The sequence below is a fragment of the Natator depressus genome, chromosome 2 (assembly GCF_965152275.1).
Source record: "Natator depressus isolate rNatDep1 chromosome 2, rNatDep2.hap1, whole genome shotgun sequence".
Lineage (NCBI taxonomy): Eukaryota > Metazoa > Chordata > Testudines > Cheloniidae > Natator > Natator depressus.
Genome location: NC_134235.1, coordinates 64,798,953 through 64,805,230, shown reverse-complemented (window position 1 = coordinate 64,805,230; position 6,278 = coordinate 64,798,953). Strand labels below are relative to the sequence as shown.

Below are 6,278 nucleotides of genomic sequence, written 5' to 3'. Positions count from 1 at the left end.
GACCTGGGGGGCGCTGGGGTGGGGCACGAGGGCTGCGTTGCTGTGCACGGGGCAGGGGGGCTGTAACACCGCGCTAGGCGGGCACCGTCCGGCGGACCAGGCTGCAGACAACGGGGTTCGGGCGTCCCCCGCCGGCTCCGCCACCGCCAGGGCCGCCCCTCCCCCGCAGATCGCCGCCCAGGCCCTTTGCAGATGCTCAAGGAGGGCGGGTGCCGGCCCCGGCACGACGGACGGGGGAGGGAGCAGGCGCTTCCCCCAGCGGGCAAAAGAGTCCCCGCCCCCTCCTTCCGCCGTGTCACGAGGCCCCGAGGGCGGCGCATGTGCACAGCCTCGCACTCAGCCGTTGTTCCGCAGCCTCGGTAGCCGCTTCTTCTGCAGAGACGCGTCGCCAGGAGCCGGAGCCGCCGCCGACAGCGGTCTGGGAATAGCAGCCGCCGCCTCGGCCCGGCCGGTGAGTGTCGGGGTGGGCAGCCCGGCTCTGCCCCTGCGGGAGCGGGGTCCGGGGAGGTATCACCCCCGCCCCCCCGTTCTCCCGGCTCGCTCGCCGCTGCCGCCCCACCCGGGCAGCCGCAGCGGCTGGGGGCCCGGGTACAGAGCGCGCCCCGCCCGGCCCGGCCATTACCTTCGGGCAGGCGCTGAGCCCGGCGTGGGGCTGGGCCCCGCGCTCCCCCACCCCTTCTCCGCGGGCGGGGAGTAAAGCCCTGAGGGCCCCGCCCCATACACACACCCACACCGGGCCGGGGCCGGCGGCGGCGGCTGGGGGGGCGGGAGACGGGGTTTTTTTAGCGGGGGGAGCAGGGCATGTCATTTACTGGAACTCCTGATCCTGCCCCCTGAAGGAGGCAAACAGCAGACCTGGGTACCGTGGAGACCCCGCAATGGGAAATCCTGCAAGTCTCCCACAGCCCCCCCGAAATAAGGCAGTCCTGGCTTGGGGGTGGGGGGTTGGGGTCTGAGCTGAGCTGAGCCGAGCCCCTGCTCCCTTGGGCTCTCTGGTGATTACCCAGCGAGAGTAATCAGTGCTTCGTCTGCTCGGCTCGGTTTACTGGAGGAGGTGGTTTTTCTTTTGTATCTTTGGCAATCTTTTACCTCCCCTTGAAAGCGTCGGTGTTACTGGGATAGATCTGGTGCGCTCACAAGACCGGTAGTGCCGTAGCTGGCGCTGTAGCACTTCACAAACCATTCAGTGGCTAATTCAGGCTTCTGTGCCATAACTTGGTTAATGCTCTTAGTTTTTACGAACTAACTCACTTTGACTTATCCATGTAGGAACAGATTTTATGGCTAGGAAGTCGACAGTGTAGACGGAGTCCTTAACTATCTCCTTGAAAACATGGCTAAAATTGAGATACTACTGTGTATCAGCTTCTTACTTTAGTAGTGGTTGGGTAAAACTATTTGGGATTAGAGTTTTAATTTATAGATAATTTGAACACTATAGAAGATGATGAATAAATACCTGTTTGTAAGTAAGGCTCAACTAACTTCCTTGCAACAATGGTCAGTTAGGATTGCCTATATAAACTAGCTTTTCATTTGTGTACTGGCTGACTGATTTGCTTTTCATTTTCTACTGAGACCACAAGTTTATTTTACCCAGGATCTATAGTAAATATTTATCTATGCCTACATTCTTAAAGGTAGAGATCTTTAGTCTGTGGTTAGTTATCAGCCCTGTTTCCCCCCACATTCCCCTCCCTTTCTTTTATGCCGGTCACTACAGAATCTAAGTTCTTCTCAGGTAACCTACTTGGAGCTTCATGATGAGGATTGCATGACTAGGTTTATTTGAGCATAAAGCTGAAGTGAGCTGTAGCTCACGAAAGCTTATGCTCAAATAAATTCGTTAGTCTCTAAGGTGCCACAAGTACTCCTTTTCTTTTTTGCGGAGACAGACTAACACGGCTGCTACTGTGAAACATGACTAGGTTTGTTAATCTTCTTGTGCCTTGATAGAGGAGGATGGCCTTGGACTATAGTTGGTTGGAAAGTTTGTTTTCTTGAAGGATTGCTTTTGTGCGTAGGTCACCAAATTACTCTGAAGATTGTTTTCCTCTGAAAACTCTGTAACTCCTCTTCTGAGAACGACTTTACTCTGATTCTCACTTTGTCCTGGATTTGTAAACTAAATTTTTGAGAGAAGGACAGCCTACTTAGTGGGTTGTGGATGAAGAGGATTGCTGATATAACTGGGTCCTGACTCGTGAATGTCCTTAATGATGAGAACTAAGGCCTTGCAGTGACACTGGAGAATTGAGTTGCTGCATTCTGCACAAGCTGAAACTTCAGCTTCAAATGCAGATGCTACTAGTTGTAGCAATCCAGAGTGGAGCTGGTGAATACGTGGGTCACTTTTGCAAGATATCTTCCTTGCCTGAGAAAGGAGTCAGTTAACAGTAAATTGGAGGTATAAGAAGACATTTTCATCACTGATGCTGCCTTGGACTCCAGACGAAGTGGCAATTAAAACAAGACCATGAGCCTTCAAACGTTTCAAGTGAATAGGTTAGAGATGTCCTTGATGGAATGGGAGAACAGTTGCTTGGTCGGTTCTTCAAAGTGTTTCTCTCTTCCAGCTAGTATAGCTTTGGTCTTGCTGGGTTGAATTTGAACCAGTTGCTGATCTCTAGGGATAGAGATGACATTGGTGGAGTCTGTGAATGAAGGGATGTACAACTGGTTGTCCTCAGTCTGTTGCTCGCAGTGGAGTCTGGAAGACCGATATTAGAGAATCAACAAGATACATCTGCAGGCCAGGATTTTGGGAAAAGGGGAGCAATCTGTTTTAATGAAAATCTTTTTTAAGTCTGCTAGTTCAGTTCCCTCTCTCCCCAAAGAGTCACTTATCTAATCCCCCTTTTTTAGGTTTTGCAACACATACCAGCATGCAAAATTTTATCAACAAAAATGGACTGAGTCATCTCTGTACAAAAATCAAGCTAAGTGATTGTGTGGGGAGACAGAATCCTTTTCCTGCTCGGTGTTTCTCATAACTTTAAATAGCTATAATAATAGGGTAGTGATTTCTGTCCATACTTTTGTCATAATATGTTAACCAACAAGCTAGCTACTAAGTCTGTGGTAGAAGATGTCTGCTGTTACACAATGTGCTACAATAGCTAATTGCAGTGGGGAGTTTTTTCAAGGTTTTTCATCTTGGTGGCTTTTAATATTTGTATAAATCTGACCATTTAATCATATATTTCAGCTGAATACATGATTTTTTTCTTTAAATAATTGGAATTTTCGGTCCATTAGAATACCCAATATCATTAAAGATGCTATTTCTTAGTAGAATTTTCTTTAGAAGCTGGGGCCGAGACCTTCAGTGATTATTGATCTCTGCTGTTGTGGTTGCAGTTAAGGTTTTTGTTTGACTCATTGCAAATTTACATTATAAATAAGAGATTCTCAAACCCTTCCATAATGTGAACCTCATTGTAGCAACATGCCGCTCCGGCCATTTCCCCATCTCTTTTGTGATTGTAGGGACTACCTCCCCTCCTATTTGTGATCAGGTGACATTGCTAAGAAAAATTATAAGAAAGTGGAGATTCTTTCTCTCTTTATCGGCTTACTTGGTGCAAGCAGAAGTCTGAAGGACTGCTTGCATGAGTAAGGATTTTTCAGGATTTTGTTTGAGCTCATCCACTCTGGCTGTGAGGGGAAAAGAAGACTTAACTGGTTCAGGTTAACGCTGGTTTTAAAGGGAATTCTAAACTGGTTAAATGTACTTTTTTGGCTTAGTGTATTTAAGGCCTTAATGCTGAAGTTGCATCCTCTTCATAGAATCATAGAATATCAGGGTTGGAAGGGACCTCAGGAGGTCATCTAGTCCAACCCCCTGCTCAAAGCAGGACCAATCCCCAATTTTTGACCCATATCCCTAAATGGCCCCCTCAAGGATTGAATTCACAACCCTGGGTTTAGCAGGCCAATGCTCAAACCACTGAGTTATCCCTCCCCCCCTAATTCAATTGGAACAGCTACAGCAGTGGTCCCCAGTCTTTTCAGCGTTGTGCTCCCACCTCCCCCCAGTGGCCGGGACAGGGAATGTGGCTCCCGGGGGGAGGGAAGTGGGGACAAAGTGGGCAGTGTAAGGGGGCTGAGGCTGGGATGGGATTGGGGCTTGTTGAGGACCCATTGCCAGAGGCTGGGGGTGGGGCTGAGTACATCTGGGCCACGGTCAGTGGCCAAAGCTAAGGCAGGGCTGGGAGCTGGGCAGCATCTGGGGGCGGGGCCAGAGCAGGACTGGGTGGTGGTCCCTCCCCACCCCCTATTGACCTGGGCCCTGCTGCGCCACCCCAGATGTTCCTCCATGCCTCTCTGTGGGGGCTTGCCCCACAGTTTGGGGTCCTCTGAGCTAGCGATTTGGGAAATAAAACAACAAGGAATTGGGATTGAGCCTAATTTAAACCATAAACTGTTAGACACAGATGTAGCATTTAGATACACTACTGATGCCTTAGAAATAGGTAGATATACTGTACGTATTGTGCTGTGTAGTGCACAGGGATATTGAATTTTGAGCGGGTTTTTTTCTAAAGCTTGATTATAGTCCAAATTGACATTGTAGGAGCTGTCTGATGGATAGCTAACTGAATCACAAAAATCTGTTAATGTTTGGACTGACGCTGGCATAGGCATGTCTATTGTATTGCTGCAAAATTAAGCTATGCACTTTGGCTAGTGTTAAGATGTATATAAGTAATCTGTTTAAAAGCAGGCAAGGAAGTTAACTTCTTTACATAGCAAAGTGAATCAAAAACAACAAGGAGTCTGGTAGCACCTTAAAGACTAACAGATTTATTTGCGCATAAGCTATCATGGGTAAAAACCTCACTTCTTCAGATGCGATCTGTTAGTCTTTAAGGTGCCACTGGACTCCTTGTTGTTTTTGTGGATACAGATTAGCACGGCTACCCCTAATATTTGACAAAGTGAATCAACAGGTTATGGATTAATGACCTGATGATTTAAATCCTATCTTTTAAGTTTGAAGCTGGCACTTGATACTTGCATAAATGAGAACAGAAAGTTTGAACCATGCGTGCCAGATTACATGGCAAAATCCTCTCTCTTGACAGTTCATATACTTTTTTATTAAGAAAGGAAAGCACAAATAAAAACTTTAGGATCCAGCATTTCCAAACTTTGTATGGAGTTCCTTTTGACTTCAGTGGGAGTTCATGTGCAGAGAATATTCAATAATGTGGCTCCCTGATTCTCAGCCACCTAGTCCTGGCAGATGTTAGAGTAGACCCCCTGCTGCTCTAACTTCCATAAGATCCATTGGAAGATCACATGTGGTGAAATCAGGCTCTGGAAAGTCAGTGACCTGCCTCTTTCTATCCTTAGCCTGTGGGTGAAGGGGGTGTTGTGCAGTGTTTCTCAACCAGGGGTCCAGGGCTCCCTGGGGGGCCGCAAGCAGGTTTTAAGGGATCTGTCAAACAGGGCCAGCATTAGACTCACTGGGGCCCAGGGCAGAAAGGTGAAGCCTGAGTAGCTTAGCTTCATGGGGCTTCCTGTGGCATGGGGCCTCAAGCAGTTGTCATGTTTGCTACCCTCTAATGCCAACCCTGGCTTTTTTATGCAGAAAATCAGTTGTGACATAGGTGGGAGGTTTTATAGCATGCTGGGGGTGGGGGCTTAGAAAGGAAAAAGGTTGAGAACCCCTGGTCTGGCCACTTCCGCCAGCTTTTCACTCATGGTGAAGTTCACTTACATAAGGGGAATTCTCCACTGGCTATTTCTCGTTGTTTTAAGATCACTCACTATTACTAATGTGGCACCAAAGTGGCTTTAATGGACAGTAGAATCCAGTTGTTTGAGTGAGTTGGTCTTATAAACTTCATAGGAGATCAGAAAGTATGCAAATACTTAAGTAAGGCCCTATGAAATCCATTTTATTATTGTGGGTTTTTGGTTTTATTTTCTGATTTGTTTTTTCATTTAAAAAAATTCCATCTTTGATTTTTAATCAAATGTTTGCATTAACAGTTAAGTGGTCCTACTATAAATGCATAAAAATGTTCAGAATTGGATTGCAATAGGAAAAAACAATTTTAGGAAAAAAGCGTACAGTTTAACCATATATTGCATATCTGCAGTATTTGTTAAAAGTAACACATTTTAAATCACTTTTTAAAGTAGCACTTAGTAATATGACCACACTGACATTGGAGAACAGTAACACAAGAAGTCCACAGAAGAGCCTCGTAGTGTCAATTTAACTGAATTAATATTTGAATAATTAAAAAATAAAAAAAGCACCAACA

General features: G+C 46.7%; 1 protein-coding gene across 1 annotated transcript in view; it reads left to right on the top strand.

The window, feature by feature from the left end:
• Positions 1-283: 283 nt before the first annotated feature.
• Positions 284-6,278, top strand: part of SDCBP (syndecan binding protein) — a 30,946-nt gene continuing 24,951 nt past the window's right edge. The window contains exon 1 of the mRNA XM_074943079.1: positions 284-451. The gene's annotated coding sequence lies outside the window, so the exon portion shown is untranslated. The remainder of the gene's footprint in view (positions 452-6,278) is intronic.